At 43.2% G+C, this 26,473-nt stretch overlaps 1 protein-coding gene across 12 annotated transcripts in view; it reads right to left on the reverse strand.

Moving 5' to 3' along the window:
* The window catches only part of EPB41L2 (erythrocyte membrane protein band 4.1 like 2), a 226,742-nt gene that overhangs the window by 147,599 nt on the left and 52,670 nt on the right, over nt 1-26,473 (reverse strand). Inside the window, exon 1 of one of the 12 annotated variants that reach the window (XM_090039032.1) lies at nt 5,491-5,511. The exons of the other annotated variants lie outside the window; for them this stretch is intronic. The gene's annotated coding sequence lies outside the window, so the exon portion shown is untranslated. Of the gene's footprint in view, nt 1-5,490; nt 5,512-26,473 lie in introns of those variants that run through there. 12 annotated transcript variants of the gene reach the window in all.

Genomic DNA, 26,473 nt, shown 5'->3' on the forward strand with positions numbered 1-26,473 from the left:
GAAAGAAAATAGTTAAACTGTTAATACACTAATGACCTTAACCCAAAATCCAACTTGGTGGTAAACTTCAAGATGGATAGCTAAATATTCTGACTTCTCCAGGTAAAATTTGTGTGCCTTTTTCATGAAAGTCACTCTGAGTGACAAACTGAATGTAAGAGCACCTTGAGCTGCAAGAGCAGGTCTCTCACCACTCTAACCTGCCACACACCATAAGGAAACAAGACTGCTATTTTCTCTGAGAACACAACAAAAATCAGATAAACCAGAGGGACAGAGTAGAATGACTAGGTAGCCAGCGATTAAATGTCTAGCTGGGAGAACATATCAAGTGGGATTTCCCAGGGGTCTGTCCCGAGTCCAGTATTGTTTATCATCTGCATTAATGATCTGGATGATGAGATTGAGGGCATGCTTAGGAGATTTCCAGATTAAACCAAATTGGATAGAGTTGTAGACACTCTACAGGCAGGGGCAGAATGCAGAAGGACCTGGAAGAGAAGCTAGAGAAATAGTCTGCAATAAATCAGACAATATTCAAAAGCAAAGTCCAGAGCTTGGGATACAGTAACTGCACATACAGATTGCACGTAATGATTGGCTATGCTGAAATACTACAGACAAGGAACTATGGGTTACAGTGGATCAGAAGCTGAAACGTGAGCCAGCAGTGTGCTCTTATTGCAAAAAAAAAAAAAAAATGCCAACAGCATACTAAGTTATATTATCAGGATTGTCTCTTGCAAACCAAGGGATGATGTTCTTCTCTATTCAGCACTGGTGAGGCCTCACCTACAGTAGTACTGTGTCCAGTTTTGGACCCCACACTTCAAGAAGGCTGTGGACATGTTGGAAAGAGTCTGGTGGAGAGGGACAAAAAGTATTAGTCCTGCAAAGCGTGACTTAAGAGGAAAGATGAGAGGGCTATTTAAGACAGGAGAAGATAAAACCGCAGGAGGGTTTGATAACAATCTTCAAATACCTGAAGGATGATTATAGAAAGGACAGAGACAGACTCTTCTTTGTGACTGCAGGGGACAGGACTAGGAACAATGCCCTCAAGATACCACAAGGAAAATTTAGGTTACAGATTAAAAACAACTTTCTGACTATAATGAGGGTCAAGCATTGCACCAGCCATATCTGAAGTTGTAAAATCTTCATCCCTGGAAAACTAAAAGCAGGTTAAAAAGACACTTATCCGTGACTGAACCACTCCAAGCAATCCAGCCTTGAGCAGGAGGTTGAATTACATGAGCTCATGAGGTCCTTTTAAGCCCTACTTTCCTATGATCCTACAAAATATGTTCCTGGTTGCACAAATAGCATGCGCATACACTTTCCTATTCTGTGCCTTGTGTTGCACAATAAATTATTTGGAACTAGGCCTATGATTTTCTACTATATTTTGTACTGTGCTAGTACAAAGTAGACTGATTTAGTTTATAAGTGCAATCAACTACTGTTAACCAAAATCATGGTAGGTTCTCATGTTATTGCCATCTCCTTGCTTATTACAAGGAAGACCAAGCATTAAGTTGGCTCCATATGCAACCTACCATTTGGATCACGTTTTAACATTAATTGCATTTTTAAGGGTTTAGATAACCTAGGAGACAGCAACCATGAAATTATCAGGTTCACCATCCACTGCAAGGTCGACAAATCAACCAGCAGGATTGAAGTCCTGGACTTCAAAAATGCTGATTTTAACAGGTTCAGAGCATTAGTAGGGGAGGCAATGCGGGTCCAGGAAGCCAAGACAAATGGGGTACACAAAGAGTGGTCGTTGCTCAAGGATACAATCCTCAAGCCATAGAAGAAAACTGTTCCTGCAAAGAGCATCTGGCAAGCCTTCCTGGCTTAATAGGGACATTGCAGTCCTGTTAAAAAAAAACAAAAAAAAAAGGTGTACACACAGTAGAAACTAGGGATGGCCCTTAAGGACGACTATACAAACAGTGGCCAACACTTGTAGAAAAATGATCAGGAAAGCCAAGGAGGCAACGGAGTTTAGGTTAGCTACAGGAGTCAAGGACAATAAGAAGTCCTTCTTTAGGTATGTAGGCAGTAGAAGGAAGCATGGGACCCCTGTTTAACACCTTGAGGCAACTAGTAACAAACATTCAGGAACAAAAAAACTTAACTCCTGAATGCCCACTTTGCTTCGGTATTTCACTGGACCATGGGGAAAGTCAAGCGAGACAAGGCTTATAGGGGGCATGCCAGGACTGTCAGCTTCCCCACTGTGGATGCTGAGTGGGTGCAATACCAATTAGAAAAGCTAGACATTTATAAGTCAGCAGGACCGGACAGACTCCATCCAAGAGTGCTGAAAGAACTGGCTGAGGTCACTGTGGAACTCCTGGCAAAGCTCTTTCAGAATTCATGGTGCACAGGGGAAATCCCTGAGGATTGGAAGAGTGCCAACACTGTGCCCATCTTCAAGAAGAGGAAGAGGGCAACTACAGGCCAATTAGCCTAACCTCCATCCCAAGAAAAATCCTGGAAAAGCTCATTAAAGAAACTATTTGCAATACATTCACGAAAGGTAAGATTCTGAAAAACAGCCAGCATGGCTTTGTCGCAGGTAAGTCTTTTCAGACCAGTCTTATCTCCTTCTATGACCAGGTCTCTCGCCACCTGGACACAGAAGAGGTGGTAGACATTATATACCTAGACTTCCAAAAGGCTTTTGATGTAGTATCCCATGATATCCTTGTGGAAAAACTGGAAGATTGTGGGCTCAGCTGCTTGATGGTTCAGTGGATGGGAAAGTGGCTACAGGGTAGGACCCAGAGAGTTCTCATGAACAGATGCGTCTCATCCTGGTGCGAAGTGGCCAGTGGTGTCCCTCAGAGGTCCATGCTTGGACTAGTGCTTTTCAACATCTTTATCAATGATTTGGATGTGGGGTTAAAGAGCTCACTGGCCAAGTTCACAGATGACACCAAGTTATGGGTTAGTGTGGTCATGCCAGAAGATAGGTTGCAGTTAATTTTTGTTGTTTTAAGAAATCTGCTCATTTAGGCCCATTCTTGGGAACAGTACTATTAATATTTATCATATCTGTTAGTGCTTAAAGTGCTTAACTCTTCAGTTTGTGCCTTATGAAGATGGGTCCCTGCCTGGACCTGGACGCTAGGAGAAAAGTGAGTCATTAGGAGGAATTTGGAGGAAAAAAAAGGTAGTAGCTTACCAAGCCATGACTGGAAGGACATAGATGGGGGTTTGTTTTTTTTAAGCCTTCCACAGAGGAACTGGAGGTTAATTACAGCCAAGGCTGGGGACTTTGACTGGGGTGTGCTAGTGTTCCTTCTGGGACTTAAACTCAGAGGTTCCTGGGTAGAGGATCTTCTGCCTCCACTCAGGGTCAGACTGATAGCCATATATGAGATCAGGAAAAAATTTTACCCCATGGTCATATTGATATGGATCGTGTGGTTTTTTGCCTTCCTCTGTAGCAGGAGGCACAACCATTTACCTGAGATCTCTTGAGCATATATCAACAACCTTTAATAGAAGCCACCGTGGTCCCCCTGCTTTACCTGAGACAAGTCAGGGCATTATGTCTTGTGTCAGGGTTGACTGCATAGTATTACTAAAAGATTACATTATGGATTTGTAGAGGATGGTTTGGATAGGGATGATCCTGCTTCAGGCAAGGGGTTGGACCAGAAGGTGACGTACGGAAGTCCATTCCAGCCCTACTTGTCTATGATTCTAGTACAGATACATATTATGGAATACAATTTATCATAGAGACCTCACCATAGGAGGCTTCTGAAAAATCTGTATCCAAGGCAGAGACAGCGAGTCACAACAAGAATTTCAGATTAAGTGAAGGATTTACAGGCTCCATCACTTTCTACCTCTTTTTCTAGTAAGTTTACAAAGCTTTCTTGCACACTATTAATAGAGTAATAGGGGCACAATTGCACCTCGTTAATAGGCATTTGTTTGCTCTCCATAAACCCGGAGGGGGGGAGGGGGTCGCTAGAGCACAGCTCTCTGGCTCTGTGCTCACTTCCTTTTCCTGTTGCCCCCAAGGTCTCTGGGATTTGCAGTCCAGAATTACAGTAACAAGACTCCGCAGGTTGCTCATCACTGCTTCTTCCTGCTTCCAGGTGCCTCTGGGATTTGTAGTCCACAGCTGCAGTCTGCAGTAAGTCCGAGCAGGGGAAGGGGTGTTTAACCACCCTCCTCCTCCTCCCACCTTCCCTAGCCCCAGATCCCAACTAGGGTTTGCCTGGTGAGGCAGTCCTCCTCCTCCACCGCCTTGCAAATTGGGCTGCATCTCCAGCCAGGCTTGTCCCCCAACCCCCCTTGTCAGCCAACCATAACTGCTCTGGCTAGGGAGCAGGGGCATGGGGCAAACCTGTCTCTGGAGTAGACAGACAGCATAGCCCAGCCCAGGGCTGGAAAGCATGGGATACTGTGATTTAACGTGAACCAGAAAGAGGTATGGGACAGAAGTTTCATAAACCAGTTTGATTCAAATCAGTTAAGGCTGATACTACATTCAGCCAGGTTTATCTTAAACCAGGTTTAGCTACTTTGAAACTGGTTTACATGCACTGAGCTTCTGTTCCGTTACAGGTTTAAACCAGTTTCTGATCACTTAAACCAGTTTGTGTGTAACGACTGTCCCTAGCCTATGAGATTTCTTTTGCCCAACCCTCCAATTTGTCTAGGTCACTCTGAATCCTAGCCTTACACTCCAGCATATCTACTACTCTCCCCAACTTGGTATCATCTACAAACGTACTGACGGTGCAATCCATCCCATCTTCCAGATCATTAATGACAATATTACACAAAACCGGCCCCCAGGACCAGCCCCTGGGGCATGGTATCCCAGACCTGCAGAGCCATAAGTACTGTCACCTGTTTCCAGCTGCCAAATACCTAAGCCCCACGCAGCTGCACCTGGGCCAGGCCATACGTCATGAGGCTAAATAGGATCCCTCCATGGTCATGTACCAGTAGGCCCAACCCAGCTTGCAGATCAACTGAGCACTGCCCATCTAGCCCATGGGGCAAAAAGATTGAGCACCTCTGGTATAATCCATTACTTCGTAATAAGTCATACCAGTCGGACTGACAAACTTCTTCTCTTAGACTGGAAGCTTTCCTTCCACCAAGTTCAGTATCCCTGACTACTGCTAAATCCAAGCGTTCTTTCAAAAACGAATAATTATATCTAGCTTTTGATTGTGAATGTAAATATGAATCATGCTTCAAAAGTTCTAACCACAGAATAGTTTTCACCCCCAGGTGCAGACAGATCCTACCACAACTGTATTAATACAGAAAAGGATAAATGGGCAATCTTATTTCTTCCATCACTGCCACCAGACTCTTTACTAGCACCTGGGAAATGGAGAACTGGTAAATCCACTATACAATTCTACTGCCTGAAATAAAAAAAAATGCGGGTAGCAACGGGTTTAAATTTTGGGGTTTCAGATAGAAGATAAACAGTGATACCTCCACATCCGGAAACACAGGTATGAGTCAAGCTGAGCAAGCCAACACCATCTCCATTCCTGCAACCAGAAGGGGATGGGAAGGAGGGTTCAGTTTGATAGTTAGAGGCTGATATGTAGGAAGAAACTCTTAAAACAGAGACACTGCTTTGGCAAAGTTTCCAGAACCCTCTTTGTTTCCAACAGTTGAGGGGGAAACTAATTTCTTAGGTGCAAGGCACCCAGACAAAAAGCCACTACTTTTTTCTAGCTATTGACTAGGAGTTTAAAGACCTTTTGCCGTTAGGTGTTACCATACTTCCAAGCCCTATGTGAACAGGGGTGATATACAATCTAACATCTAATGTGGTAGATAAAGAACATGGAAAGATTTTGTAGGGAGAAGAAAGGAGAAAAATATAGGACAGAAGGTCAGGAACATAATGTGGGAAAAGAAAGGAAAAACAGGAAACAGACACTGAAGACAAAACAGGAAGAGAGGCCATGATCTATGTAAAAGAAAAAAAATGTAGGGAAGCCAGAAAAAGGTTGGAGATGGGGTGGGAGGAGAAGAATAAAAGCAGCAAGTCTTTTAGGCAGGAAGTTGATTGTCAACATAATACACATATACTATGAAATATAGTATCTTAAGATGCAACTTTTATGCCCTTAAAGTGTAGGAAAATAACGTGGGAGGCACAGCAGTGAATGATTATTTCACCCTGGCTATTATATAAGAAACATTAGATTGAGAGCCTAAGCTAGACATTCCCTAGACAAACACAAAGAGAATGGGAATGCATGGCTTACAGGTGTACAAAAGCAAAATAATTCAGATCTCCAAAGCCATTTATTCCCACACACAGTAGAATTTATGCTTGCAAGTCTGAAACAGGCTCCCCTAGACAATCTAATGCTAAGTGTGAAACAATTTATATGTTTCAGTGGTGTGTTGATATATATAAATTCATCTCATGTAAAGTTGTATCGGAGTGACTCCAGAAATGGCTCAGTAAGTATCTCTATCCCTTGCATCTCTAGTCAAACCTTCAAACATTAGTTTTGTTCTATGTATAAATGGTGAACTTTCAATTAAGACTACAATAGATTGATGCCCTGAGGAACACTATTTCCTGAAATAGAGTGACTGTGCTCCAAAAACCCCAGGACATTCTTCCAGTACATTTACAATAAACAAATTTGGAGTTTTTATTTATATTTACATATCTACAAGTTCATAGCATGCAAATTTAGCTCAGGATTGCCAAGTTGTGACTCCTAGCTTTTCTACAATTTCTAACTGATTAACTCAAACATTTTTAATTTAAAAGGCTATCAGCAGTTATTTCCTTGAGACAAAATATGACTTAAATAGACAGATACCTCCAGAACTAATATAATCACACCTAAATCCTGTATGCTTTTATCTGTAGCAATGAAAGCACCTTAGAAAGGAAGAAGAGAGAGGGTGTCACTATAATGATCCCTGTTTTACAGGCAGGGAAACTGAGGGACAGAAAAGTAATTTGTCCAAGGCCATCCAGAAGAGCCAGAAATAGAAACCAAGGCTAGGTACACACATTAAAAAAGCCCAACGTGGATTTTAACTAACATATGAGGGTTTCTCTAAGTCAACTAGGTTAGTTTGGGAGCAAACAGAACACAAGTTCACCCTCTGGTGGGGGATAGGGACTGGGTAGGGGGGACAGGACATATAAGATGCCTGTACTGGCAGAAGCCAGCAGGTTGGGGGTGCTCCTGCACACCTCCCAGTGTACCAGAGACTGCTGAGGGCAACTGAATGCAGCCAAGTAGCAGCTACTTCTGACTGACTACTTGGCCCATGCCACCAACCCCCTGCTAGCAATCGGCGGGGGGCGGCAGGGATTGAGGCTTCTGTTACACAGACCTGGCTCTGGCTGTCAGAGTCGAGCTAGCACAGACTCTCTCCCCAGCCCTGTGTCCCTTGTCCAGCATGCTCTCAACCACAAGCAGGTGGGGGGCAGGGGGAAGGAGATGGAGAAATTGTGCTAGCTCGACTCTGACACCCAGAGCTGGGTCTGTGAAACAGAAGCAGTGTCCCTCCCACCCCTCCACCTGCTTGTAGCTGAGGGCTGGCAGGACGCAGGATGTGGGATGGGAGCGCTGTGCTGACTGGGCTCTGTGACAGCCGGGGCAATGGGGTCCACTGAATGCTCAGCCAGAGCAGCTGAGCACAGCCAAACTCCAGCCTGCCTCCCTGCGTGGGGGGGAGGGAGGGCTTGTGGGAACCCACAAAGAAGCCTGGGGTACTGGTGGACAGAGACTAAACACGAATCAATAGGGGATCCGATACAAAAGTTTGATAGACCAGTCTAACCTAAATTGATTAATTCTGCCATTTTAAAACCAGTCTATGAGCACTGAGCCTATGTTCTGTTATAGACAGGTTTCCGATCATATACAGGCATACCTCGGAGATATTGTGGGTTCGGTTCCAGACCACTGCAATAAAGCGAATATCGCAATAAAGTGAGTCACACGAATTTTTTGGTTTTCCAGTGCATATGAAAGTTATGTTTACACTATACTGTAGTCTACTAAGTGTGCAATAGCATTATGTCTAAAAAAAACAATGTACAGACCTTAATTAAAAAATACTTTATTGCTAAAAAATGCTAACCAATGGAAACTGATGGCTCTCTAGGGACCTAGCGGACCTCCTGCGGCTAAAAAGGAAAGCTTACAAAGGATGGAGGACGGGATTCACCTCCAAGGAGGATTATTCTGTACTGGTCCGGTCCTGCAGGGAGCAAACCAGGAAAGCCAAGGCTGCAACTGAACTCCAACTAGCTTCAAGCATCAAGGACAACAAAAATTCCTTTTTCAGATATGTGGGGAGCCGGAGGAAAACCGAGGGCAATGTTGGACACCTGCTAAACCAGATAGGGCAACTGACAACTGACGCCCAGGAAAAAGCCAACCTATTAAATAGGTACTTTGCGTCAGTCTTTCATCAGTCCCATGGGACGCCCATGCCTGCTATGGGACAGGGAGATCCGGGTGATGGGGATCCCCTACCCTCCTGGTAGGGGAAGATACCGAGCGAGAGTGCACAGGCTGGGAATAGGAGGCACCAGCAGTGCAGGTGGGGCAGATGCTTCAGACCAAACAATTCAAGCACATGAAGCCTTGACTGGACTGTTTTGGTACACACTGGGCATGCCTACATGTGCATTTATGCCAGTTTAAATCTACTTTGCAGTGGGACTAGGTTGGCATCTACACATGCATGCATTTAAATACATTAATGCTGTGTATGGACTGACTTGGGACTAAAGTTAGTCTGGTCTCCCCGGACCAGTGCAGAATAATCCTCCTTGGAGGTGAATCCCGTCCTCCATCCTTTGTAGGTTTTCTTTTTTAGCTGCAGGAGGTCCGCTAGGTCCCTAGAGAGCCATCGGTTTCCATCGGTTAGCATTTTTTAGCAATAAAGTATTTTTTTAATTAAGGTCTGTACATTGTTTTTTTTAGACATAATGCTATTGCACACTTAACAGACTACAGTACAGTGTAAACATAACTTTTATATGCACTGGAAAACCTCCATAAATGCTGACCTCATGAAGGAACTCCTTGAGAAGCTGAATACCTTCAAGTCAGCCGGCCCTGACAATCTGCACCCCAGGGTACTCAAGGAGCTGGCGAGCGTCATAGCCCAGCCCTTGGCACGGATCTTTGAAAACTCCTGGCGCTCTGGTGTAGTGCCAGAAGACTGGAAGAAGGCCAAAGTGGTGCCGATCTTCAAGGGAGGAGAGTGGATCCGGCTAACTACAGGCCCATTAGCCTGACTTCTATCCTGGGGAAGATCTTAGAAAAGTTTATTAAGGAGGCCATCCTTGAGGGACTGGCCCAGGCTAACATCCTAAGGGATAGCCAGCACGGGTTTGTTGCGGGTAGGTCTTGTTTGACCAATCTCATTTCCTTCTATGACCAGGTGACCTATCACCTGGACAAGGGAGAAGAGATTGATGTCATATATCTTGACTTCAAAAAAGCCTTTGATCTGGTATCCCACGATCACCTCTTGGCCAAACTGCCCAGTTGTGGCCTTGGCTCCACCACCATCCGCTGGCTGGGAAACTGGCTCCGTGGTCAGACCCAGAGGGTTGTAATCGATGGCAGTCACTCATCGTGGTGCCCTGTGACCAGTGGGGTCCCTCAAGGCTCTGTCTTTGGACCCATCCTGTTCAACATCTTCATTAATGATGTGGACATTGGAGTCAGGAGTGGACTGGCCAAGTTCGCCGATGACACCAAACTTTGGGGCAAAGCATCCACGCCAGAAGATAGGCAGGTGATCCAGGCTGACCTGGACAAGCTCAGCAAATGGGCAGATGAGAACCTCATGGTGTTTAACACCGAAAAATGCAAGGTTCTCCACCTTGGGAGGAAAAACCTGCAACATCCTTATAGGCTCGGCAGTGCTACGTTGGTTAGCACTACAGAAGAAAGAGACTTGGGGGTCATCATTGACCACAAGATGAACATGAGCCTCCAATGCGATGCTGCGGCTAGTAAAGCGACCAAAACGCTGGCGTGCATCCATAGATGCTTCTCAAGCAAATCCCGGGATGTCATTCTCCCCTTGTACTCAGCCTTGGTGAGGCCGCAGCTGGAGTACTGCGTCCAGTTTTGGGCTCCACAATTCAAAAAGGATGCGGAGAAGCTTGAGAGAGTCCAGAGGAGAGCCACGCGCATGATCAGAGGTCAGGAAAACAGATCTTACGATGACAGGCTGAGAGCCATGGGACTCTTTAGCCTGGAAAAGCGTAGGCTCAGGGGTGATTTGATGGCCACCTATAAGTTTATCAGGGGTGACCCACCAGGATCTGGGGGAACGTTTGTTCACCAGAGCACCCCAAGGGATGACGAGGTCGAACGGTCACAAACTCCTGCAAGACCGTTTCAGGCTGGACATAAGGAAGAATTTCTTTACTGTCCGAGCCCCTAAGGTCTGGAACAGTCTGCCGGCGGAGGTGGTTCAAGCACCTACATTGAACACCTTCAAGAGTAAATTGGATGCTTATCTTGCTGGGATCCTATGACCCCAGCTGACTTCCTGCCCTTTGGGCAGGGGGCTGGACTCGATGATCTCCCGAGGTCCCTTCCAGCCCTAATGTCTATGAAATATGAAATCTATAAAAAATGGCGCCAATAGACTTGCTCGACGCAGGGTTGCCACAAACCTTCAATTTGTAAAAAACGCAATATCTGCGAAGCGCAATAAAGCAAAGCGCAATAAAATGAGGTATGCCTGTACCAGTTTGTGTAATGTCTGTACCTGGCCCAAATCTTCAGAACACCAGCATTATCTAGGCACTAGGCTATACTGCTGCCAAGCCTTCTGTAGCACAGGGTCAAATACAGTTTCATCTTGAAACCCTGATATAACTGCTCTCTGAAGTAATGGTTTAAAGAAGAACAACTAATTTTTTAGTGATTGTGTGTGCACTGCATAATTTAGCACAGTGCTTCCCAGCCGATGTGCTACGCGGCACAATGGGGCGCCATCAGAAATGAACGGGTGTGCCGTGGAATTTTGCCACGGCAATGAGCTACAATTGAGGATGGGGAGTATGCAGATAGGGAATACCTTAACAGGTGTGCCGTGGAAAAAAAAATTAATGTTTTTAAAAATTTTTATTAATGTAAGTGTGCCTTGGGCTAGAAAAGGTTGGGAAACACTGGTTTAGCAAAGAGAAGAGAAACCCAGCAAATTTGGCACATGCACTATAATAAAGGAATGAGGTTCTCTCCTCTATTCCTTACTTCCCTTTCATTATGCACTCCATATGAAAATAAAAAGGCAAGCAGATCAACAAAGTGTCCCTGCTGGGCTATATAAAACAAGAACATTCAGCAGCCTTTGAAAACACAGAAAATTAGGACACAAAATTAAAAATTCAAAACAAAAAGTAATTTTGACAAACAGAACTATTCCCAGCAGTCAAATAACTATGACATAATTTTAAAGTTTATTCTCACAAGAGAATGATTTAATATTTTCCTGTCTAACAAGCCAACTTAATTAATACTTGTATTACATCAGTTAACATCTGAGGTCAAGCCCAAGTCTGAAGAGACAGACACTGCTATCTAACTATACAGCTCACTAGAAATGTGCATAGATGAACTGCACTCCCATCTGTATCAGTTCAAGAAAGAGTGCTGTGTTCTTACATTCATCACATGAGCAACACCACTGGCACAAAGCTATTCCTTGGAACTTCATTAAATCCCTGTAATTAACGTCTGTGATTCATTTGTGTGCTTGAACAGACCCAACCTAAAAATAAGGATGCCTGATCATTAAGTCTAAGAAAGTCATTTTTACATGCTTAAGGTGATTACAATGGTATTTCTTTTGCTACTTTAACCAAAACAAGAATAATTTGACTGGAGGTATAAAAAAAGTCTACAAAAATGCAGGCATTAGACACAAATTTTAGATCTGTAAAAGCAACTGAGGAACAAAGGAAAAGAATGGTAAGCTATATCATTTACCTTAAGATGGACAGAATTACAGTATAGCATGATGAACTTTTTGGAAGTTAAAGAACTGACATTTGCATAGAGAACAATAATTTTCATCTGCAGAAATGTGTGCACTATATAATAATGCATTATAATTTTTATATACAACCGTACATTAGTACATTATACTTTACATAAATATAAGACATGACATGAGAAAGAAGTTAAAACTGAGGTTTCAGCTTCACATTTTTCTGTTACTTGTAATGCAGGAGATAATAAGAATTTAAATGCTATAGGAGGAATATCTATGGTTACTGTAGTACTTTGATAGAAAAAGTCTTTATAAATAATAAATATTTGTTCTCTTAATAATGATGTTAATATTGAGTCAGAATTTGAGATCTTGCAAATTTATGGTTTGTTTTTAGAGAAAGGTACAGAGTCTAAGAATGGAATTCACAGTTTAAGTCATTTGCTGACAGAAATGGCTTTGAAAAAAAATGTACAATCTGATGTCTCCTCAGTCACCATAAGAAATCTCATGACCTAAGCACAAGCTAGAGTAGCATTCACATTTAAATCCATTTGTTTAACTTAGTTAAGATTAAAAAGATAGACAGTATAAATAACAAAAAAACCCAGAATTCTGGGGGACCATAACATTCATGAGTCCAGTCATAGGTGACAAGAGATAAAAACGATTGCTTGAAAGCATCAATATGCAATTGCAAATTTGCTTTAACGTTATGTTGAGTTTGGTCCTCTTGTGCACACGCCCATTTTACTTCATATTATTTAACATGCATTAATTTTACTTCAACTTCTCCCCGCTCCTCATGCCACCACTTAATTTATTTATTTTTATTGACCTTTCTATTATCAGTTTAATAGTATGACATCCACATCCATTGCTAGAAAGCCAGCCTGAAAAACCATGTCAAAAGCCTGGCCTATGTCCAGGCATGATAGCTTAGCATCTTGCTTAGAGAAAAAGGAAATGATTTCATATACAGGCTGGATTTTGTTTCTGGCTAGCATCCATAGGAATACAAGCCAAATGACCTGCTTGCAAAATTGTGGGAATGTTTTTAGTTATCACTTTATACTGGGTCAAAAAAAAAAAACAACTTAATATTAAGTTATTAATTAAACAGGGCTGTGCAAAGCTTTGGGTGCCGATTCAATGTGGAGGAGATTCGGCCCAATTCAGTGGCCAAATCTCTGAATCCAAATTGATTTGGAGAATTAAAAGGTCCAAATCAATTCAAAGCTCTACAAAAATCAATACAGAAAAGATTCAGAGAGCTTCGGTGATTTGGGCAGACCTCCCTGCTGCAGCAGGAAGCTGGATCTGGACTCCGAGGTGGTAAGTAGGGGGCGGGTGGGGGGCTGGAGGAATGGGGAGGGGCCATGGGGGGAAACCGCACCAGGCCCTATCCCCTGCCTGCTCCTCCCACCCCTGCTCCAAGCACCCCCTGACCCCTGTCTGCTCCCCCAGCCCCAACCATGTCTGCCCTACCCACCCGCACAAGCCTTTTAAAAAAAAAAAATCCAATTTACCAGCTACTGTTGGGTGGGGGGGGCAATCCCTACTGACCTCTATTGCCCCACGCTGTGTTGGGGGCTCTGCCACAAGCCCCACAACCCCTGCCTGCTCCCCCAGCCTCCCTGCATGGCTGCCCCACCCGCCCCAGCTCCAGCTCTTTAAGAAAAAACCCCTCAACTCACTGGCTGCTGCAGCAGCCTGGGGGATTCTGGGGGGAGCTCATGAAAGAGCCCCACACAGAGCATGGTGCAGTGAGGATTGCCCCCCCACCAGGCAGGAACCACTGAGTTGATGGTTTTTTTGTTTCTTTTTTAAAGGGCCGGAGCTGGGGCAGGTGGGGCAGCTATGGGGGGGCGCATGGCAGAGCCCCCCACATGGCATGGGGCAGTGGGGAGCCGCAGGAATCGCATCCCCACCACCCGGCAGTGTTTTGGGGCTTTTTTTCCCAAAGAACTGGGGCGAGTGAGGCAGCCATTGAGAGCAGGTGGGAGATGGGCCCTGTGCGACTCAGATTCAACTGATTCCGCACCAGCCGAATCTCTGAATCAGATTTAGCCAAATCAACTGGGGACAGTGATTCAAATCACCAGATTGAATCACTGTCCCCTGAACTGACTGAATCTGAAGCAAATACTAGCCTCTTCACACAGGTCTATTAATTAGCTATTTTCAAATGCTTAAGATATTCAACCTGCTTCAGAGATTATACTTTTTAACAGTTAACTTTTGGATCACAAGGTGCATGGTACAGCAGGACAAGCTGCATTTCACTAAGCAACTGAATATAAATGATAGATTTGTTCAGGTTAAGTAAGTTTACATGATGCCCTGTGGGCTTAAAACAAAATGAAACTGGGAGATTTTTCTTCATATGGGAGAATAATCATTATATGTGGCAAAAAATATACTTCAATGACAAGAGATCATCCTACAGAAAGAAAAAAAAAAATCATTTTCAAAGAATCCTGCAGTTAATTTCTGTCCTGTAGACTAATCGAGCCAGTGATGTTTGTTTGCCTGTCACTAGTTTATGATCTTTTCAATCAAAATGTAAGTCCTTTGCATCTGTCTAACTTGAGCACAGTCTTGATTTCTCATAAGAGAAAGGCCTCACAAGTAAAGGCCTACAACACTGTCTCCCAGGACATTCTCATTAATAAGCTATGGAAATACACATCAGATGGGAATCTACCTTACAGTACTTTCAACCAGTTGGATCATCATGCTCAATGAACAGTCAATGGCTCAATGTCTAGGTGGGAGGACGTATCAAGTGGGGCTCCCAAGGGGTTTGTCCTGGGTCTGTTGTTTTTACCATCTTCATTAATGATTTGGATGGTAAGACTGAGTACCCATGCCTAGAAAATCTGCACGTGACACCACACTGGATGGACACTCTGCATGACAGGGTTAGGATGCACAAAGATCTGGAACAGAAACTGGAGAAATGGTGCACAGTCGATCCAACAAGCAAAATCCAGGGAATGACTGGCTAGGCTGAGGTACTGCAAAGAAGGACCTATGGGGTTACAGTGGACCAGAAGCTGAATATGAGCCAGCAGTGTGCTCTTGTTGTAAAAACTGCCAAACGTATGCTGGGATGTATTAACACAAGTGTCACTGCAAATCAAGAGAAGAGATTATTTACTCAGCACTGATGTGGCCTTCCTTGGAGTACTGTGACCAGTTTTAGGCTTTACACTTGAGGAAGGCTGTAGCCAGGGGTGACTGGTGCTTCCTGAGTCTGTGGGGCACAATTTGTGGGCAGGCTCAGGAGTGGGCCAAAAGCCCATTCCTATACATTTGCCACACCTTACTGCCCCCTCTCCTCACCAGCAAGCCACAGGCCTCAGTGGCTAAAAAACTGCCCTGCCCTGAGCAATTCCAAGTCGGGGGGGTAATCTCAGGGGGCACGTGCCCACCAGTCACCTGTGGCTGTAGCAATGGTAAGATTAAGATTAGCTCAGCATTGCCAATACCTATGCAACAATCAAATCCTTAGTCCATTTTATAGTGAATCAGGCTCAAGACAACAGGAAAGAAAGATAACTGTCAACAGAAGAATCACAAGAAAAGACATACCCCTTCTGCCTTCTTAAATCATAGTATTATACGCCTGAAGAAAAGAAAAGGTATCAAAGTGTGTGGGGTGTCGTGTTCTATATGTTCTTATGTGTCCTACACTCAATTCTATGTCACACGTCTGTACAGTGTTCTACATTTCTGGAATATCAGTTTAACATGCCTATACTTGATCTAAGCCAGGAAGGCTGAGTTTTATACTTCTACATTCTTTAAGGGAGTACAGCACAGAATAAAGCAAAAATGTGAAGCAATAGTTTCCTCCTTTGTTGTTCACCTGCTTGATTACCAAGAGTGAGCCAGCAAAGCACTCCAGAAAATATTCAGAGACTCATTTTGTGGAAAAACTAAGATTTATAAAATGTAATTGAAATCTATTTGGACATTCTGTCCAGTATCAGCACCAGGGATCCTGGTTTTCTCCAATAAAAAAAGTTGCACATTCTCTGATAAATGACAAAATCTGCAATTAAAATGAAACACCACTATACATATGTACACACACACACACACACACACTCTCTCTCTATTTATATATCTATATCAACCGAACACAATGTTTTATGTTTTACAATTTTAAAGCAATTTGGAAGCTTACCAGTGCCTCAATCACTATTATAAAAATTCTAAATACCTATGAAATTTGGTATTTGATTTTGGGGTTTTTTTTCATGGAAAACTGGAGTTCCCCCTGTCCCCTTAGCTCACAGGTCCAATTCCCTCACTTCCAAGCCACAGCCCGCCCCGCCAGCCCTGCTGGTGCCTCTCACTCCATGCCACACAGCTCCCCAGGCCAGCTGGTGCCCCTCACTCACCCCCCATAGCCCCCTCCCCAGTCCTGCTGGTGCCCCACGTCCCCCACCCACAGCTCTCTGCCTGCCCCCAGCTCAAGGGGGCCCTCAGCTACCAAGGCTACAGGGCCAGCGACCCCAGTCTGCAGCCCCCTGACCTCCACAGCAGCGCCCGAACCCCCACTGATGCCTGCATGAGGCAGCAGCTGCTGCAGAGGAGCGTAGCTTGAAGTCCGACTCCTCTTCCCCCACAGGCAGCATGGCTGGTGTGGAGCCCATGCAGCGGTGCAAGCTGCCTGGTGTAGGCAGCTCCCCACCGCTGCATGCACTCCTGGGAGGGAGGGAGGGGTGGGGAAAGGGGAGACTCATGCCCCCCAGATCTGTGCGCAGGCTCCCCGCCCTGCTGTCCTACTCTAGGGCCTCTGCAGCCCAGCAGATGGACCCGGCACCGCAGGGCAGAGCAGGGCTGGGCAGGAAAGCTCCTTGCCACTGTGGGCTCCATGCTGCCCTGATGATGTACCCCTGTCTGCCTCACAGCAGCGAGGAGCACAACCCCACATCACTATCCCCACTGCTGCTAGGTGGGCAAGGGAACCTTTGCTAGGGCAACATGCCCCACCAAACCTTGCTCTGCCTTACCACTCTGGGTCCCACCTGCAGGGTAAGGAGTTGAAGCCTGCAGCAGGCAGCCCACACCTTCCCCCAACCCATGCACAGGTCTGGGGGGCACCCTCCTCACCCCCCGGATGAGCCACCTGCAGTCCGTCCCACTCCCTGCTGGGGCCCTGCAGCCGCGCATTCCAACCCTGGGCCTCAATCCCTCCTCCTAGACTTACCTGCGGGAGCTGCTCTCCAGGCTGGCTGGAAGCCATGTGCATCTACATGCACATGGTGCCCCTGGCCTAACCGCCCAGCTGTATGCCCTGTCAGCACTGCTGGGGCTGGTCGCCATGGAAACCCCGGCCCCATGCTGTCACAGCACCACCACTATTGGGACCTCCATGGAACCCGGCCTCAGCGACGCAGGCAGGGGCTGCTGGGAAATGGAGTCTGCCGTGGGTCTGATCCGGCCTGCCCAATCCGGACTTGGCCCAAATCCACCATTTTGCCCACCCCTGCAGTAAACATATTCAAGCTAGCTTAGGTACCAACTGAGTAGCCTCCCTCAGCAGCAAAGAATTCAACGTGGGTTGTAAAATCCCTGTGGGACCACAGATAAATAAACACTCTGGAAGTTAGTGTGAACTGCCATGATTAGACTGCTATTGGTATCTATGTTAGTATTCAACCCTTTGACTACGGTATAAATATGCCCTAACTCAAAGAAGAAAAGTTCCTGTATTTTCTCTACTGTTTTCAGCATATAAAGATGGTCTTTGCTGAATTACATCAATAAAATCAGCTTTCTCTGCATACATTTGCACTCAGGAGATTGATACAGGTGCAGGCATACCCCTATTAACTTATTCTAGCCAGCATGAGTAACAAATTACATATGCCAAAATCTAGTGCATTTTGATCAATGAATGTTCTCTGTTGTAAATTTTCATACAAACTAACCCAGAAGGTAAAAGACCTATTGGCTGGTGTGGAATATAATTTTATTCATGGCAACTGACCTTTGTCAGCACTCAGAATTTTCTCTTCAATGTAGGCATTAGCCTGCACCCTCCCCCTCAATCCCCCTTAAAGCATATGCTAGTACATATCGTAGTATAATTTGCATCAATACATGTTGCAGGGGTGGGGGAGAGCTATTACTGATCCTTGCCAACAAGGTGATAAGGAGCATATAAGAGCCTGCATGCCTTCTGCAAAAAGTTACCCTGGAGTGGACAAGGATAGTGCATTTCAGCTCTGATTCTTGCAGAGAATTTTTTGAATAGAAGCAGTACTGTCTGTCTACTGTTTTAAAATGGTGGAATAATACATTTAGGCTGGTGTAACTGGTATCTTTCAGGTCCTTAATAACAAGATCCATTAAAGAGTAAGACTTTCAGAGCAGATTCTTGGTGTGGACAGGTTATTTATTAAAATGTGAAGTATTTTACTAGTATCTTTTACAAGCAATTTTTACATACACTACTTTTGAACTTTATTCCCTAGTTTAAAATATTTTTAAAGATTAGTTACACTGATATTACAGTATTCTTTATGAAACCCATATGAAAACACTACATGCTTTTTTCTGCTAATCTCTGCTTCATATCATGCCCCTGTTCAGAGGGATTGCATTTTAATGGCATTGGATCAGAATGGAGAGTTAAATAATTCTGTACATAAATAGCTCAAGATAAATTTGGTAACTTCATCTTTATAGGAGCCCAGGAAGGTAGGGCTGGAAGGGCCCTCATGAAGTCATTTCACCAGTGCAATCTTATTACAAAAACACCTCAGCATCTTTTAATAGTGACTAACAATAAGATGGCTCCAAATCTGCAAGATTTTTAACAGCACTTTATACTGACCCAATATCATCTTCCCATCAATATTATACTCTTCTGTTTTCACTGTCATGTCATGATAATCATGTCTTTGCAAATGGAGGGATCCGCAGTCCAATGATCCATGCAATCCAAAGGACTTTATATGCAAGGCTACCAGGAGCAAACCAACTCAGGAATTTACAATTAGCCTCTAATTCAGGCTCTCCCATCCTAGCTTGACAGTCAGCCCTGAGGGGGAGAGGATAAGTCTTAGTAATGAAAGATAGATCTGTGGAACTTAACATACAGACAATCTTCACCATTCACGGGAACTATGTTCTTATATCCCCTGTGACTAGCGAAATCCGTGAATAAGGCACTGCTGCACTCATGAACACAGTCCCCCCAGCAGCTGGGGGTGGTGGAAAATGGCTCCGGTGGCTTCAGAAGGAGCGCAGTGGCAGCGGTGGGAGCCCAGCAGTGGCAAGCACAGAGCTCCCAAGGAGCTCCAGTAAGTGTTTAAAGTGTATTTAGAATGCAGGTTTGGCATTCACAAAAATATTTGAAACCATGAATGCTGAACCCATGAATAACAAGGGTTTCCTGTATTAAACATATCTGGGTATAAAATGGCATCCCAATCTGACAAGGCAAGAGTATAAAATAAGGGCATTTATACACGTGCTCCAGAAGCAGGTGTGGGGGCACTTTCATTAGAATGGCTCTAAGAGACACTGTGATTGAAGTGCCTGGAGCATCTTGTGTACCCCCAAACTGAAAAATGGTGGTGGGGGCACATTAGTTAAACTTTTTCTTAAAGTGTCCCTGCCATTTTTCAGCATGGGGACGCTAATGCACAAGGTGCTGGAGTGCGGCAATTACCACACTTCAGCAGGCTTGATTAATTGTAACTAATTGTAATTACAGCACATTGGAGCAGCCTCACTGCACATGTATAGGTGCCCTGACAGTGCTTAATACTAACTTTACAATGAATAAGTAGCATGGAATGTAATAGCTGTTTATCAACAAAAATAAATGACAGATTCCTGTATTCCAGCTAGACAAGTACTAAAGCAACAGAATTCAAAGCCAGAATGTTTTCGTATTTCCCAGATTCATGCATGAGGAAACTGAACTTGCAAAGTGACCCCAGAGCAGGGAAGCAAATAATGAACAGCTTTAAAATGCTGCTAAAAAACAACCAACGAGTATGAACTGGCCATAAATTAAATTTAGACTGGAAATTAACCAAAGAGGTGACATTCTACATCAGGCTCTGTGTTGCTGTTATATAGTTCAGTGTCTTTTGGATGCATCATCTCCTACTTTTAGAAGAGGAGCACACAAAATGCTTTCTCCAGGACTTTGAACAGGACCACTTTCTTTGTAAAAGAATGTTTTGCAATACCATACAATTTAATCACTGTCAGTCATAACAGCCTATTGTCAAAATATAATCCACTCATTTATATTAGCATCAGTGAACTCGAGCATGTTCAATTTACAAGCAGCAGTCACATGCTAGGGCCACAAGAGATCCACTGCAGAGTAGTTGGAAGGTTTTGTTCATAAACAAGTTGCTTTTCTCAAGATTATCTGTAGGCTGATTCTCAGAGTTCAACAGCCTTGCCTATTACTTCCATGACAGAAACAAAGCAAAGCATTTAAGTCATAGCTCTGCTGTTTACTCCAACACAGCCCTGCTCAAAGAGTTCACTAGTTAGTACTGCAAATTTGTTTCAGTGAATCTTAGTGCCTAACCCCAATCAGACAGAGATGAAACAAACAAAAACAAAAACCATGTTATTATCTTTTCACTAAGTCCAAAGGTGTGTTAGGTGTCATAAGAAGCAGAGAGTCATGCCAATAGGTGTCAACAATATTTCAGTGCTTCAAAATGAAGGAGGCAAGGGCTCCCAGGAATAGCTAAATGAAACTTAACACCACGGAAAATGCAATGGGACTTCAAAAGTTAAGGGTAGAAAAAAAAATCTAAAGAATTAACTCAGTCGTTCATCAGGACAGAAAATGACTGCCGTTTTAGAAAGATATTGCTGGTATCTGTACTACAGAACATGGGCAACCAAACCAATAGCAAGCTATACCTTTCACTTGTTCAAAACAAAAAATAGATAAAGTTAAGATCTTGTTGGACCAGAGATTATTTCTAGGTGGGGGCTGTAATAGAACAAACATCAAGCGTTAGCTACCAGACTATAGAGCAAAACTGCTTTAAAAAAAAAAAAAGAAAAAAAGAACCGTGGGTCATAAATAGTTTTTAAATTTGATTTAATGGGGTTTTGGTTAACCACCAAGCATGAGTCCCAAATTGAACCCCAAAACAAATGACCAAACAAAATTCTTATTTACCATAGAAAACAAAGAAAGGCTGAATTTAAACTTATAAAACTTCAGCGTGGGTTTAAAAATATAGATTCAGAGGAGGTCTATAGCCAAATGTCAAAAATACTTGTATTACTGTAGAATCACTTCTGCACACATGCAACCATTTAGGATTTTTGGCAGAGCCAAAGGAAGCTCCACCTACCCATCCTTCCGTAGCATCATATTGCATACTCTCTCTATCCAGCTATCAAGATTGCAAGTCTCACAAAAACGCAGCAAAAACACTTATTTAATCTGGAGAGAAATAAGTACTGTAGATGCTAACATTATGGATGCCCCTGCAATCTATGCTATTGTTTATTCTGCAAAGCATAAAAATGTTCCTTAAAAATTTTAAATTGCCATTTCTCTGTTACTAAGAGCAAGTCATCAAAATGTACAAAGACAAGGTAGTTATAATAAATCCCACTATGCAGAAAACAGTTTCTAGGCAAGTCACTGCCCCCAGGAAAGGATAACATTGTTCCCATTCATTGCAGTACAATGTAAATTTGAATTATAGCAATGTTATTACCATGTACAAAGATAAAGTATCTAGACATTACAAACAGGTTACAGGCACAAACACCACTCTTGTACAAAAAAGAATTTTAAGAGACACAACATTTGTTTCTCCTGGTTTGAAGAAACATTAAAAAAAGGAATTTGACAAGGGACTGACAGATCATCATTAACATAATTCAAAACAGTGGCATAAAGAAAATCTTACGATGTGTTGGTACTAGTATTCAAAAGTATTTTTCAAAAGCACTTACTCTCCCCACAATTCAAAATAGCTAATGTAACTTCTTTAAATAAAACATAAGTTTTATAAGAAACAATAACTATAATGCATGGAATATGCTTGTTTTTCCATTTAGCTGAAAATCCTACAGATGAGCCATTTACCAAAAAGGCTAGTATGGCAAAAGTTCTTTACAATTACTCACCAAGGTACAAACTGCTATACAGGGAGTCCTCGACTTACATTTCGAGTTACAAAGTTTTGCACTTACAACATTTATAAATTGACACCATTTCAAACTTTATGACATCGGTTTCAACTTTACAACACTTGATCCGATGTGATGCCACGCCATGCCAGCGAACAAGTTTGCTGCATTGCTCATCTCCCTGGAAAACACCAGTCCAAAACTTCCTCGGACACTTTCTTTCAGAAAGCAGACAAGACTCCAGAAAAACCTGCAGCCAAGACTCCTGAGAAGACTCCAGCCAAAAGCCCTTCAAAAAGTCAAGCAAAGTCACCTCAAAGAAGTCCTTCCAAATCAATATGATTGCTATTTACAATATAAATACATTAATGTAGCTAGATTGCTCATCTATAATTGATTGAGTACAAAATTCTGGGGTATTTTTGGTGAAAACAGGTTATCGGGCCTTAGTTCAGGAAAAAAATCCCCCATTTATAACATTGTTCCTTATCAGAAAATTGGTTCCGAGTTACACCGTTTCAACTTAAGACATGGTTTTCAGGAACCAATTGTATCGTAAGTCCGAGGACTGCCTGTACTTTACTTTAGATGCCAAAACTTCAGTGCAAAGGCCCGCAACACAACTGCCTGACAAAAAGAATTTAAGTAACATTAAACCAGGCCACTATTTTACAGGAAACCTTTTTCAGTCTCCAAAATTTACTAGCAACTCCTGAACCATCCATGCAATTTTCATTCAAATCAAGCAAGAAATGACAAAGTGAGAGACTTTTTCATGATTCCCCATTACAGCCTATGGGCGAAACGTCGAAACAGCAAAACAGTTTCAACAAAATAAAATGGAGCAGTGCTTTGAAACAAAACAAAGTTTTGAAACAAAATAATGTCCCAGGAAAATGGAAGTCAAAATAAAACGGTGCTGTTTCACATAGTCCTACTGTTCTATGCTACCAGAAAACGTTTGGGGGTAGGGAGAGGAAGCCAAAATGCCATAAAGTTGTGAAGTGGGTGCTATCCAAAACTTCCCTGTGACTCGCACAATTTCAGATGTGTAGGGGAAATCTGGTGTGCAGAGATAGGTAGTAAAAAAATCATACCGAGTACTTCAACTTTCTTGCAGGTTGAAGACACGACCAGATCAGTTAGTAACAGGCATCAAAGGAAATGCCCTTGATGTTCCCAGTATCTAAATTGATGCACCAGGAATAAATCCACCCTACTTAATAGAAATTAATTAGACTGTTCAGTCTTTTCAAAATATAAGCTCCTTTGGCTAGGAAGCATGAGTGACATCCCCCTTCTCCCCCCTTTCTCATCTCTTCTGGGATCCTGGGAAGCAATGCAAAAACCTACAACAAACTAGGGTTGCCAACCCTCCCAGACTGGCTGGGACTCTACCAGAATCGGCATGGATCTCCTGCTGACTACTGAAAGCAATCCAGGAGATTTTAATAGGATATTTTATAAAAATAAATGCAATTATGTATTCAGTAAATTCAATTCAATTCATAATAAAATCAACATTACATCATGTTGGGGGGGGGAACCTCCCCTTTGTCCAACATGAAGTAATGTTGAAAAAAAACAAAACAAACAAACACATCTCCTGGAATAGCTTCAGTCAAAGTTCGTAACCCTACAACAAACCTTATTCAGACTTGAGAGATTGTCAGTCATCTTGCACACCCTCAAATGGCGCAAGGCCTCTGGATAGCTAAAGTACTCATCCTTTATGTTCATTCCCACACCCCACCTCAAAGAGTACTACAGATTGGAGCAGTAAACTTTGGGCTGCCCAGATGACATCTGTTTTCTCTAACAGAGGACTAAGCTAATTTTTCCTAGTTTATGCAAAAAGAAAAAAGTAAATACATTCAGTCAATCACATATACAATCCCTGCAATGTCTAGTGAAGGAACAACATACCAAGACTGTTCTTCCTTTTACTGCTACACATTTTTCCCATTGACCTGGGACTTAAAATTAGCATTCCACATCCCATCACTCTTGCCTGGTACCTATCAAAGATTATTCTGCCTGGTTCACCAGTAGAGAAAATCCTTTAAAAATCTGAATCTTTATTTTCTCTAACTGTTAAAAACAGAAAGGAATATAAGAACCTTGACCTTTTGATCAAACCCAGACTGGTCTTTAAGGGAGGAAAATCAACATCCTGCCAAAAGAAAAGGCCAACCCCCCTTCCCCTGCTAGGGTTTACCACAGGGGTCAGCAACCCGCAGCACACATGCTGAGCATGGCACACAAGGCCATTTTGCTCAGCACACCACCACCAGCCTGGGCTCCAAGCAGCTGCTGCCAGCCAGAGCCCAGGCTGCTTCCAGCAGGGAGGCTGCAAGCCCTGCTGCAAGCAGACGGGGCTCTGTGGACTGGCTGCAGTCAGGATGCTGCAAACAGCTGCTCCGGGCTCTGGCACGTCGGCACTCCAGCACCTTCCAAGGTAGATATTGTGGTTTGTTTGGCACTCTGGCCAAAAAAAGTGTTGCCTACCCCTGGTCTACAATGTCCTTTTCCATAGTTCTGCCATCCAGCCAGATATCACCCATTTTATATCTTTAGTTTTAATTATCCCCCCACACACACACACACACACACCATACCCCATCCCACCACAGGTATAGCACCTGACAGGCACCCAAAAGTAGTAGATATCCAGTGCAGCAGATGCCCCAGTAATTAAAGCCCCCATGAAAATCAGATCCTGTTATTTCAGGGGGGGAGGGGTGTGTGTGTGTGTGTGTGTGTGTGTGTGTGTGTGTGTGTGTGTGTGTGTGTAAAAAAAAGGGCTTGTCCCCCTCCACATCGTAGTTTGGTGGCCTGTAGCAGCCATCCACCATGAAATCCTCTGCTGCCTTCCCCTGACTTTTATCCAGGGGCTTCTACTTCACATGATCTTCACCAAAAAGCTGAGAAGTGATGCATTTCATTATGCTTTAGGTCTTTTATCTGGAGCCTGCACAGGCACCAGCTTCTGCTGTACTTCAACCCCTAAATAGGGTCACACCGCCCCAAGTGCAATTCCCAAACAAATCAAGGGAATAAGCCTTTAGTCAGTAAACTGAAACAGGAGAATGGAAAATTTTGTTCTCATACAAGCTCTGCAGCAAAAACTCCAGGGAACAGAACATATCCCAGTTGGCAGTGACTGACAGGTGTTCTTCTATCCTCCCAACCAGCAAACAAGCTGACATACCTTTTATACCATTTCTGGACCTCAGCATAAGGAAAGATGCATAAGTGACTAAAATCTAACACACTGATTCAACCCCACTGCATACACATTGCAATAGCAGGACCAGTTCTTTCAAATCTTTTTCAATTCTTCAGCTTGAACAATCAAGAAAAAAACCCCAAATTTTGTTGGGTACAAGGTCAACTGAAAAAAGTAAATGCTTCTTAATGTCCTTGCCGTGTATTTTTAAGATGTTTTACCTTAATTTATTTTTTTATTTAAAGGAATACTCATGTTAAAGAGTAAATAAGAAACTTGTTTCACCTTTATTGCAAGCAATAATAAAAACTTTTCCCAAGACAGGTACGTAGCCCAGACAGGCTTGTAATGAAAAACACACCAATTCTGAAGGTAAAATTCTTTCCAGGGGAACTGCCGAAAGTCACAATATGTATTGATCGACTTTCAGGTTTATTAAATATTGACTCACCTTGCAATAATTATACATTCTCTCAATTGTTATTTATACATTAACCATTCAGCTCTAAACCTGCATCTGACTTCAGATAAGCATCCCATTTCATCCAGCATTTGCCTGAACAGATTCACCACCTTTTATACATTCCTGGGTGTGACTTTCAGAAGTTCTAAAAGTTGACATAAAGCTGCTCCTAATTTTTCAGGTATTCCTGGAAGATCCGGTATCTTAATCTTCAGTTTTCTTATGTTACTGCTAAGAGAAATATTTTAACTAAAAACAAGTATGTCTCTTTCAAAACATGTGTGAAAGACTCTGGCAATATTAGTTTTAGGAGATGTACTATAGCTCAGGACAGTGAGGTACTGAGATACTGGTCAAACTCAGTTCCTGCAAAATCTTTTGAATCCTTTCCAAGGCAATTTATATACTGGCCAAATCATGCTGGTCCAGTTGCTTTCAGGGGAAAAACCAGCTAGAGAACAACATGCCAGAGGGTACTTGAAAAGGAATGTTACCACAGACCATTAGTTAGAGAGCAGAAAGACTATGAAATTTCTTCTTCCTAGTTACCTAAAAGAGAAAAAAAAAAAAACTACATAATATCAATTTGCAAACTGACTCTAGAATTA

The sequence above is a fragment of the Crocodylus siamensis genome, chromosome 1 (assembly GCF_052110815.1).
Source record: "Crocodylus siamensis isolate JL-2025a chromosome 1, ASM5211081v1, whole genome shotgun sequence".
NCBI classification, from domain to species: Eukaryota; Metazoa; Chordata; order Crocodylia; family Crocodylidae; genus Crocodylus; species Crocodylus siamensis.